The 11,518-nt window shown below is 37.7% G+C and overlaps 1 non-coding gene across 1 annotated transcript; it reads right to left on the reverse strand.

Moving 5' to 3' along the window:
- Nucleotides 1-11,001: 11,001 nt before the first annotated feature.
- Nucleotides 11,002-11,143, reverse strand: LOC149232208 (U4 spliceosomal RNA). Its single transcript, XR_016248546.1, has one exon. It is a non-coding gene; the product is annotated as a U4 spliceosomal RNA (small nuclear RNA).
- Between the last annotated feature and the right edge of the window lie 375 nt (nt 11,144-11,518).

Raw genomic sequence — 11,518 nt, forward strand, 5'->3', positions numbered from 1 at the left:
CATAACACCCTAATAGTGTATTGGACTACACTGCAGCACACCCTGATGAAGGCCTGCCTGTGCTGATCTTCTTAGAGGCAGTTTTTGGATGATTTCAGTCATGGAACTTCTTGGGAAGCTAGGCATTTTGATGGTTGACTTCTTTAGGGCATGTAACAACTGAATTAGGGTTTTATGGGCCCTAATAGTATTAATCTATAAGTCGGGGTTGATGTGCCTAAATGGATCTGTAACAATTGCCCCCTAAAGCATGAAGTCGTAAATATGTATGTCGAGCAAAATGCTTTATCATGTGGAGAGGAGGTTTCGAAGTGGAAGGCGACTTGCATCAATTACAATACATATATCATGATAGTTTGATTTTTTCTCATGAACTTGCTGAGGGAAGGCATACCCATGCTTAGCTTATAAACTTTCATTACATGTACAAATATAGTCGTCTACAGATATAGACCCATGAATGGATGACCATGAATGTAAGGCCATTGTACATTTGATTTAATACTCCTAAAAATATTGTAGCTCGGATGGATGAAACTAGATCCGAGGTCTTCAATCTTGTTCAATCTGTCGCTCAAGTACAAGTCTAACCATGTGAATAGATGATCTAAAGTTGAACATGGGAAGACATCGTCTGATTACCAGCTAATGATGTAAGCTGTTAACAGACGTGAGAGGAATCACCGATAATGATAATGAACCTCAAGGTACTACAATACATTTCGCATGGTGTGAATAAATGATTTGATGTTGAACACCATACAAATTATTTCAGTCTAAGGCCAGTGATGTCAACCTATCACCGAAAGTGAGAAACCTATCATTGATGTATGCAAGTCTCAAGGTACTGAAGGGGTGTTTCTAAGTCAACTTCTTAGATAATGTGTTGATGTCGACAAGAAGCAACTCGTCACAGGAGGGCCTTGATGTATCCCACATCAATGACATGAAACGAGGTAAATGATTTTGGAGATGAAAAATTGACTGATGATAGAAGGTTCAGGAATGGCAGTCATGAAAATGAAGGTTTACGGTATTGCAAAGGATGAAGTTTGATTGAATGACTTCTCTTGAACATGTCGGCGACACTAAGATGAATTGGTAGCATTGACCCAAAACAAAGTAATGGATGGTATGATAGACCAACGGTGTGATAACCATCAAGCTGAATGACCCAACCCACATAGTCACGGTGATGAGGTGAAAGTGTCATGTTCAAGAGCGACTTGCTACCATAAAGTGTTTTCCCCTTTTTCCAATTTTCCCCAGTCATTGCTGACCAGTACCTCTTTATTTTTTATCAAGCTTGAGGAGGATAACATATGCTTGTTGTATAATTCCACCCTTCGGGTGAATCCATCGCTATTTGATGCTTTAACGAGTCTAGTGAAGGTGAAACTCGGTCTTGTCTAGATGGACAAGTTTGTCGCTATTTGATGTTTTTAACGAGTTTAACGACAAAGATAACTCGGTCCTTTTCATGTTTAGAGAGTTTGAAAAGGGACGAAAAGAAAACTCCACAAGTTCTTTTTCGTAAATTAATCTCTCAAGTCTGAAAAAGCGTAAAATAATACAAGAGAGATATCGTTTCCAATCCGTTAACGAGCTGGAAAGGACAAGCGCTCAACAATCTTTTCATATTTAGAGAGTCTGAAAAGAGCTTAAAGAGGACTCCATTTTGAGGAATGAGTGGTGTCTAGGGTAGCAACTAGTTTCGGTGATGTTGGAACTTCTCAAAACATGTTGATTTATGTGAAGAGGCTGGTTAATAAGACCACTCATTGAAAATGTTCCTCAAAAAGGTAAAACAAACAAGTGAAAGCGTAAGATCAACCAAAGAGATGGTGGTGATGGAATGAAACAACCAAGGCTCATCTGATAGAAAAGGCTGATAGAATGGAAATCACAAGGGTTAAAATGGAAATGGATTCATTTTTAGACAAGCTTGAACCATAGGGAACTATGCTTGGGTTCAGTTTCATGTTTAAACAAGCTTGAAATGACAAACTATGCTTGGATTTAGTTTCATTTTTACACAATCTTGAAATGAGAAGAAACTATGCTTGAAATTGGTTTACATGCCCCCAGCATGATGAAAGGGAGAGTCTCCTATAACCAGATGGAAGTCATTGTGGTGAAGCAGGACGGTTATCCAACAGCTTTTTGGCTTCGTCCAGATAGGGACAAAGGTGAATGGGGTGATTCCCTTCACATAACCTACAGGGAAACTTAACTTTACCACTAGGTGCATGCCCCCCAAGCTTCATTACATTCACCTAAGTAGACTACTTGTGGCTATCAGGTAGATGGAATGAAGGTTCTTTTACGAGATCAAGTGAAAGACTCGACTGGGATTTTACGAGATCTACTCAAAGACTCGACTTGGAACTTAGGACCTTGTTTCATTTTTTAATGAGCTTGACACAAGACAAGGAACTCTACTCAAATTCCTTATTTCATTTTTTAACGAGGTTGACACAAGACCAGGAACTATCCTCATGGGAGCTGTTTCATTTTTTAATGAGGTTGACACAGTAAAAGAACTATCCTCATGGACTTGTTTCATTTTTTTAACGAGGTTGACACAATAAAAGAATTATCCTCATATACTCCATTTCATTTTTTAACAAGGTTGACACAAGACCAAGAACTATCCTCACACTCCTTGTTTCATTTTTTAACGAGGTTGACACAAGACAACGAACTATCCTCGATTTTAATCACAACTCATAAGAGGTCATGAAGGAGAGATCTGGTTCCAATGCCCCCAGTACATGATATACAACATCACTGAATTGATCGTCAGTTGATGTAGGTATGGAACAGGTTGCCACATAATTAACCTATGGCGGGGATGATACCATTGGTACAAAAGGACCATTTAGGGAAGATGTTTGAGAGGAAGATATATTTGGACCAGGAAATGAAAGCTGGTCAACGGTGACAATTTTGCCTTCATGCGAGAAACACATCACTTGAAAGAGTGTGGAAACAATAACTCCCATGTCATAAACATAGTCACGCCCAAGAAGTAAATTGTAATCTAAAGGGCCTGGGACTACCATCACATTCAGATAAATGATTTTTCCTCCCAAAGTCATAGGCAACTAAGGAAGGATCCCTAATGGTTGATTGGTTCCTCTGTTAAAAGCCAACAGATTCTGGGTAACTGGCACAAGCGGTGGCAAACCAAGCGCTTGCCAAGCAGTTGAGGAAAGGATGCTCACTGATGCACCTTCATCTATAATAGTTCCTGATACAATCAGTTTACAAACTTGTACTATGATCTGGAAAGGCACATAAGAAGGAAGACAGAATCCTGCCAGTCGGTTCCAATCAAAGTAAGTGACTAGAATTCTTGGAGGGGGTACTGTAAGAATGGGAGAATTAACCCCATGAGTTACAAGAGTAGGATGATTTTCCTCCTGTCTTGATGGAACAGGAGGAATGCCCCCAAGCTCATTAGAATTTGAAGAAACAAAAAGAACTTGAGTGGTATCATATTCACTCTCTTCGGGAAAAGTACGATTTGCTGAAGGTGAAATCGGGTCAACTGTTACCTCGACCTATTGATTTGGGTTGGATATAGACTCATAGGATTCACTTTCAGAGAGAGTGGGTTTGACTGACGGTTGATTTTGGTCAGTCAATTCATCAACTAGTGAAGGATTTAGGGAAAGTTTCCTGTAACCAGATGGAAGTCGTTGCGATGAAGCAGGACGATTATCCAACACTTTTTTTGCTTCATCCAGATAGGGACAAAGGTGAATGGGATGATTCCCTTCACATAACCTACATGGAAACTTAACTTTTCCCTTCTTTCCGTGAACTTTACTACCACTAGTTGATGGTGTGTCAATTGATGGTGTGTCACCAACATGATCTCTAGAAGTTGATGACATAGGATGATGTGAACTGGAAGACCATTCTTATAAGATCTGAGGAATATCAGGACAATTTCGAAGAAGATGGTCTCCCGTACAAAGTTTGCATGGATATCAGACTTTGTGAGGCTTTACGGGTGGTTTCTCATCAAATGTTGAATTCAAAGCAATGGTTGCTTGGTTTCCCCTCTGCTGAACTTGTTTCTTCTTCTTCTTCTTCCCTTTCTTCTTCTTCTTAGCCACCTAGTTACTAGTACCAATACTTTCACCAGGTGAAGAGGAAGAAGGGGAGGAAGAAACAACCGAGGAAGAAGGCAAAGGGTCAACTTTAGGATCAACTGGAGGTTGATTTTGTCCAGTTGGAGGTGTACTCGATTGCGGAGAAATCACAACATTTTGAACCAAGGAGGTTGAAAACAACCATACTGGCAAACCAATGGTAAGTCCCGGTAGGGATAATGTAGCCATGTAAGGAGCACCAATATTTTTGAAAGAAGGAAAAGGACTAGGATTCCCATCAAAAGGAATTCATTTATTAGTGGACTTCGGATTTGTCGCCATATGTTTCAACCTAAGACCAACAAAGGAGTAAGCATGGAGTATGTTATCCACGGTCAATCAATTTTATTTTAATCAAAGTAACATAACAAAACAAAAGAGGGATAATCTAGGCAAAAGGTTTACCAAGCAACTATGAACTGCAAGATACCTCCTGGCGAACCAAGAAGTACGAGCAGACAATCTCCTCGAATGTTGTGTTCAATGTATCACAGTTTACAAGGTGGCTAACTCGGTTACTTAAGAATGGATAGCAACCTAGAGTTTCCTCCCATAAATACCCGAAAGTACGTGGAGGCCCAATCCGTATAAGCGTTGTCTAATGCAAAACTACACAGTGAGAGCATTCCCATATACTTTACATACTGTAACACCGCCCTATTTACTCGAAGGTATGTGGATGAGCTACGAAATACTCATGTACGTGGAATGAGGTATCACACTCCGGATGTATTGCAGACAAGTTAGCGACAGCTGCTTTATTTTACGACGTCGGAACACGTCTCTAGCCTAGACCTCTAAATGTTTTTCGTTAGGTGATAATGCTCCATTAGGTAAATTCAGATAAATTTTAAGTTGATTTTCTTTAGAATTTTCCTTTCAAGGTTCACCACGTGATGTATGTTTGCAATTCCTAAAATGCAACTAATATGATAAGCATTCTTTTCATTCAATTTAACGATGAAAATCCTTAGCGAGTAAGGATAGAGCAATCAGATTTTTGACAAAGAGCAAAGAGAACACCTAATGCAATTTCCCTAGCTATTCCTTTCAAGCATTCACAAACTACAATATCTATAATGCAAAATTCATGTATTTCTTTTCGATTTCCCTTAATGTGAATGAACAAAAAGGAAAACTAATGCACAATCAATCAATAAACTTTTTTCATAAAAATGACGATTTTGCGACAATTAATTTTCAAGGAAAGGAAGACTTTAACACTTTCGTTTTCAAAGAAATGAGGAATTACGACACTTTCAACGAAAAGACTAATAATATGCACACATCATTCAATCGATCTTTCATGAATGAAGATTTTACGACAATTCAGTTTTCGAAGGAAAAGATAATTTAACGACACTTTCTTTCAACAAAGACCAATCAACTATATTCTAACTTTGACTATAGACTGATAATGACAAAGAAAACATTGAAGAAACATTAATAAATCCAATCAAAGTAGGGCTAGGTAAGGAGATGAAAAGCTATTTTCAGAGATAAGACATCATTGACATTCAACAAATCAACAATCAAAAGAATTTTGGCAAAAAATTTAATTCCAAGGGTGGGAATATGACCCTAGGAAGATCAGCGCAGGCCAAAGAGGGAGTAACTGCGCTGCAGGGCATTGCCTCTAACTAGAGGGTGCATTGCAGCGCACTGTCTCTAAGGCTAGCCTACGCTGATTCTTGTGAGGCCACTCCAGAATCATCTAACCTCAAATTTTGACCAAAATTCAATGCAAAAGACTAAATTTCAACAAGTAAAGTATGTCAAGGTTTCTTAAGAGGCTGATAAGCTACTAAGATGGATGATCGCTCCCCAGCAGAGTCGCCAATTTGTTTTGGGAAGTTTTAGTGTCTAAGGATAAACGCTTAAACCCTTAGACTAGTATCTAAGTCTAGAACAACAGTGCAAAGCATTCTCTACTTTTTCTATGACCAATAGATTAAATAAGACAGTAAGAAGCCTACCTGAAGCTTTTCGCTTACTCCTTATCTCCCCTGACCAATTCTGTCGCTCCTTTCCGTACTTAATCCTCTTGAAGAGTACCTGCACACGGACAAAAGACAAAAACCAATCAAAGCATATGATAATGATCTATTGATTAAACATAGCATGGAATCAAGTACATAATACACATATGAAAGCATTAAGGAATAACACAAGCATATGGAAAAATCTTTGAACACTTTATTAGTAAAAGGAAGAGTTACAAACCAATTTGCTTGATTCATCATCACTCCTCCAGTTCAATCCCATCCTCTCCTCATAACAAGCAAGAAATTTTGACATCATTACAATACTTGAAATCAACTCAAGTCTCATACTAACAACATCTCCCTATAATTCAATGATTTCCAGCCAAGCCAGCCCCTGATCACTTATATGAGTGGTCTTTTTATAGGTGAATGAAGGAAGTTATGCCATAAATGGTGATAATGAATGCCCTTCCAAACTTAGGATTTAGTTCCATGGAGGAAGGGATAAAGGGATTGATGTTCCTTAACTCCCTACCTCATTCAAATTTGAGCCCAAAGGAGTAGATAAACTTGGGAAACTTCTAGATGCATCCAATGGATAAGAGTATTCCCAAACACCAATGCAATTTCGATCAAATTCGCCCAGCGCAGGCCAAAGAGGGCTCAAGTGCACTACATAGCACCCTAGCAGTGTATTGGATTGCACTGCAGCGCAACCTGATGAAGGCCTTCCTGCGTTGATCTTGTTAGAGGCAGTTTTTGGATGATTTCAATCATGGAACTTCTTGGGAAGCTAGGCATTCTGATGGTTGACTTCTTTAGGGCATGTAACAACTGAATTAGGGTTTGATGGGCCCTAATAGTACTGATATGTAAGTCAGAGTTGATGTGCCCAAATGGATTTGTAACAAATACTTTGTCCATGAAAGGCTTGATGTTGCAGGAAACACTATTGACTAACATGAATATATCTCCCTTGGTGGAGCCACCTGATGGTGTATGGTTGTGAGTGTGGTGTTGTTTGTTGGACCAACTTCTTAACGTTCTTTGTTGACATGAGGTTCTCTTAAATCCCATTATCGACAATGAAATGTAGTGGAACATCCTTCACCCATGAGTAGAAGATATGCTCACCTTCCTCTAGATCTTCAAGCTCACTTTGCTTGACCTTGGTGGTGGTAGAAGTGGCATTTAGTTTTGCATCAATGATTTGTTTCCCCTTGTCAGTTTCTGGCTCAGAGTCAGAATCGGCGTCTAACTTTGAAGATTTTATCTCGACCATTAGTGACTATTTTGTGCGACATTCATTTGTGTTGTGAGTGGGACTCTTGTGGAACTCACACCACTTTCTTGTGTCTTTCTTTGTCTTTCCATTACTATTCTTTACCTATGGCTTCAATAGGTTTTTTTGAGGTGTTCCACCTTAGATCTGTCCTTTGTTCTATGGTTTGGTGGTGCCCTTGCCTTATTTTGGATTCGCAAATCCAAAATATCACTTCTACTATTTAAATTTTTGCTCTATTTTGACAACATATCAATATATTGCACCAAGCGTGGAGATGTCCAGGAACTCCATTTCTTCCTAGATGTATTTATGCAGGTATCCATGATACTTGAGTACCAGATATCACTCAGATTATTTGATACCTAGCTTCATGTGTAAGGTATGAAAGATATTCATGAACTCTGACACTTCTTAGGCCCTTTCTTGCCATAGTGTGGTCCATTTTATCTACTTGTCTTCATAGCTTCCAACAAGGTAATATTGTTCCTTAACAACATTTTGAAAACAATTCCAAGAGGGTGTGACTGAAAATAGTGGGTATTCCTCCTTGGCCCTTTGGTCACAATAAATTTCCCATTAGTCCTTGACATGGGGGTGGCCTTAAGGAGTGCAAAAGTAATATTTTTTCCATAGAAATATTATGGACCAAAAAATATCCTTCTAATAGATTTAACCATTTATCTAGAACATCTGCATCAATCTGGCCTTCAAATATAGGAATTCCAAAAATAACTTGTACCTTAAAGGGTGTGGCATCTCTGAAGTGGTTGCTAGATGAAGATGTGTCACTTATTGGTATCCACAGAAGGATTTGGGGAAAATTATCCATCATCTCATTCCTTTGTCACTCGAGGGCTTCTTTGAGCAACAATTTGATAGGATCTCCTTCTCCCTCATATTTCTTGTCTTCTTCCATGTGAATTTGTTGAGGTCAACAAGGCCGGTTTTGCAAGGGATCAAGCAGTTCGAGTTCCAACTCCTTGTACCCCAACCTCATTAGGGACATGCATAAAAATTTGAGAAATAGAAAATTGCTTTAATACCACTGATCTGAATTTAAGAAGGGAACTAAATAAAATAAAGATTTAAAATCAGACATAGAGATACAGTGAAACTAAACTTCATTTATTAAATAAAAATGTTGAAATTATTTACATGTAGAAAACTAGCTCGAATGGTGGTAGTTTATATCTGAGAAAAGATGTGATGGCTACGTTCCTTCTTGAATTGTGTTATAATAAGGCTCAAAGGTCATTTTATCTTGAAGAAACAATGAAAAATCCTAAACACCCAAAACCCTAACCCTATAAGATGAAGCGCCAAAGGCTTATGGGCCTCGATGGAGTGAGTTACAATATCAAATTCATGAGATCATAACTTTGGCATACAATCTTTGTTTGTCGTGCATGATAGCCCGTTAGAAAGGTCTAAGGAGAACAACTTTTGACTACAAACGTTAGATAAAAACTTACATTTTCATGTTTCCCCAAAAAGTGTTATTTAGGGCCTCTTAATGGCTTCGGAAGTTCAGGCCCTAAAAACTAACAAAAATAGAAAACTGCCAAAATATGAAGTTACGCTGAAAAATAGGAAACTGTGTTGTGAGCCAAGTGGAATAGGTGGGCGGCCACCAATTTCCACTTGGATCGTGCTTGTATCACTCTAGCCTAGTATGGTAGAGATGTTGTAATGTTTAACATTTTGACTCAGTGAAAATAAAACAAAATTAAATTAAATTAAATTAATAAATAAAACAAAATAAACATAAACATAAACATAAAATTCTTCAACCCATGGTTTTTTCCCATGGTATTATTCTTTAATGTGGCATATTTAAGGGCTAGTAATTAAAACACCTTAGATATATCTTAACTCGGGATCTACCAAGCACAAGGAGGGATCAAATCTCTTTTCACTCTAAAAGAGGTTTACACTTCAAGAGTGAGATTTGATCCCTCTTGACACTTGGTAGATCTGAAGTTAAAATGGATCTAGGATGGTATAAATAATTTCCATGTAATAATTAATGTCCTGCGACTATATTTATACAATTTGACAATGTATTTATTCATGAACTTAAGCTACACATGGCAAAGATTATTTGGAAAGTGAGCCAACTTAGTACTTTGATTCATATCCAAATCCATTAATTATGAGTGACCAATATTAAAGTGTGATATGTTACCACATGAATTTCTTATGTTGTGCCTACATGAGTTGTTATCTTTCCAAGTTAGTTTTCTTTCTATGCTTATAGTGAAACCTACTTAATGAGGTCATAAACCATAGATATTACATATAATTTGGAGGCCATTCAAATACCTCTCTTCACTAGATGTTGGGATGGGGTCTTTGCAAGCAACAATACCAAAGTTGATGGCTAGATATCCTTGCCATGCATATATGTGGGTGTTATGAAACCAGCTCACAAAAAGATAGATCAATGCCTTAGAATTCAGAGTCTTCGAGGGGGCAACCTCCTTTACATTACACAAATGAATGATTCTTTGATGATTCAAATGACAAAACCTCCTTTCTATATATAGGAGTCTAAGGAGTTACAATATAACCTAGCCTACCTAACAATAATATAAAGGCACAAAAATAACAATAGAGGGATTCTATGGGGCACAATAATAACAATATGGGGACAATAGGGGCACAACAATATTAATAAGGGATACAACTACAATAGTAATGGGGTAATCAGTAGTATTATAGATACCTAACAATGGGAGATGTGTTTAATATGTTCACCTAAAAAATAGATGGAGTTGTTTTACTTGGTGAAGCTATGACTATTGTGGGTTTATTATCGATGAATTTTCACTAATTTTTTATTGATGTTAAGTGAATATCAAAATTATTTTGAACTTCATATTTTGAAATCAAATATTTTCATAATCTATAATAAACACTTAGGTGATATAAAGAAGTGGTTTTCATTTTCAAAAAGATTGTATAATAACAAAATAAATCCATGTGAAATTTTACAATTGTCCAACTACCCTCTCTCTCTCTCTCTCACACACACACACACACACACACAGACACACACACACCCACACACACACACACAAGTCCACGATATAAAAGAAGGAGAAAGTATTTTGGTGCGTGCATATGGAGGGATTTAAGCAAAACCTATTTTGGTGCCTATCCTAGTTGGATCATATGCAAGATCTTCACAACTGCTGTTGATGCCTTCGATCTACCAAGGCTTACCCATGATGCTTATGATATTGGAATTCCATTTATGAGAACATTTTTCATCTCTGCTTCAGATTTGAGTCATCACGAGAGGGACTGAATGTTGAGGATATCAAATGTGATTTGACAAGAGGGAATTTGCACTGCAAATGTTACTAAGGATGGGAGATACTTTAATGGTCGTAACAATTTTTGGTACATGGATTTGGAATTTTGAATCATTCGGTGTCGGATACTAAGGTGAAACTTCGGAAAAAATCTCCACGGAAAAGGCGTAAACTATGTCGACGAGGGCATTTAGAAACACTTTTCAAACAACAAACCAACAATTTTGAAATTTAGAATTGTTAGGGAACAAGCCAAAGGTGGGCCCTTCAAAAATTATCGAGGGCCAAGGCATAACCCAAGCCAACGAGGGGGGTTGGAAATAGTTTTCAACCAACAATTGACACGCCTTAGTTTTACCTCACTAGTTGTGTCATTTCCCCAAGCGCAAAGATGCTTCTCAACTCTTTGTTCCTCATCTTCATAGTCTTCCTTGTACTTTTTTCATTGTGCCTCTTTGATGTGATATGTGATAATGTTTCCATTTCCTTTTTCACAAACATCTCCAAATTGATTTCGTTAATAAACTCCATTTCTTTACGACTCTATTGATTTCATTAATAAACTCTATTTCTTTACAAATCCATTGATTTCATTAATAGGGTTTATAAGGTGATTGTAATTTATCCCTATTCAGTGTTAGGATAAGAAAGAAATAGGCCCATCCATGATTCCCCTGTGTAAGTTCAACATGTTTCACTACTCTTAAACTTTTTAAGGTAAGTATCACAAACTTGTTGGTTTAGTGTCTGGGAGGAGGGGGCTAATTG

The sequence above is a fragment of the Pinus tabuliformis genome, chromosome J (genome assembly GCF_031772625.1).
Source record: "Pinus tabuliformis cultivar Carrire ecotype Pingquan chromosome J, CPIR1, whole genome shotgun sequence".
Lineage (NCBI taxonomy): Eukaryota > Viridiplantae > Streptophyta > Pinopsida > Pinales > Pinaceae > Pinus > Pinus tabuliformis.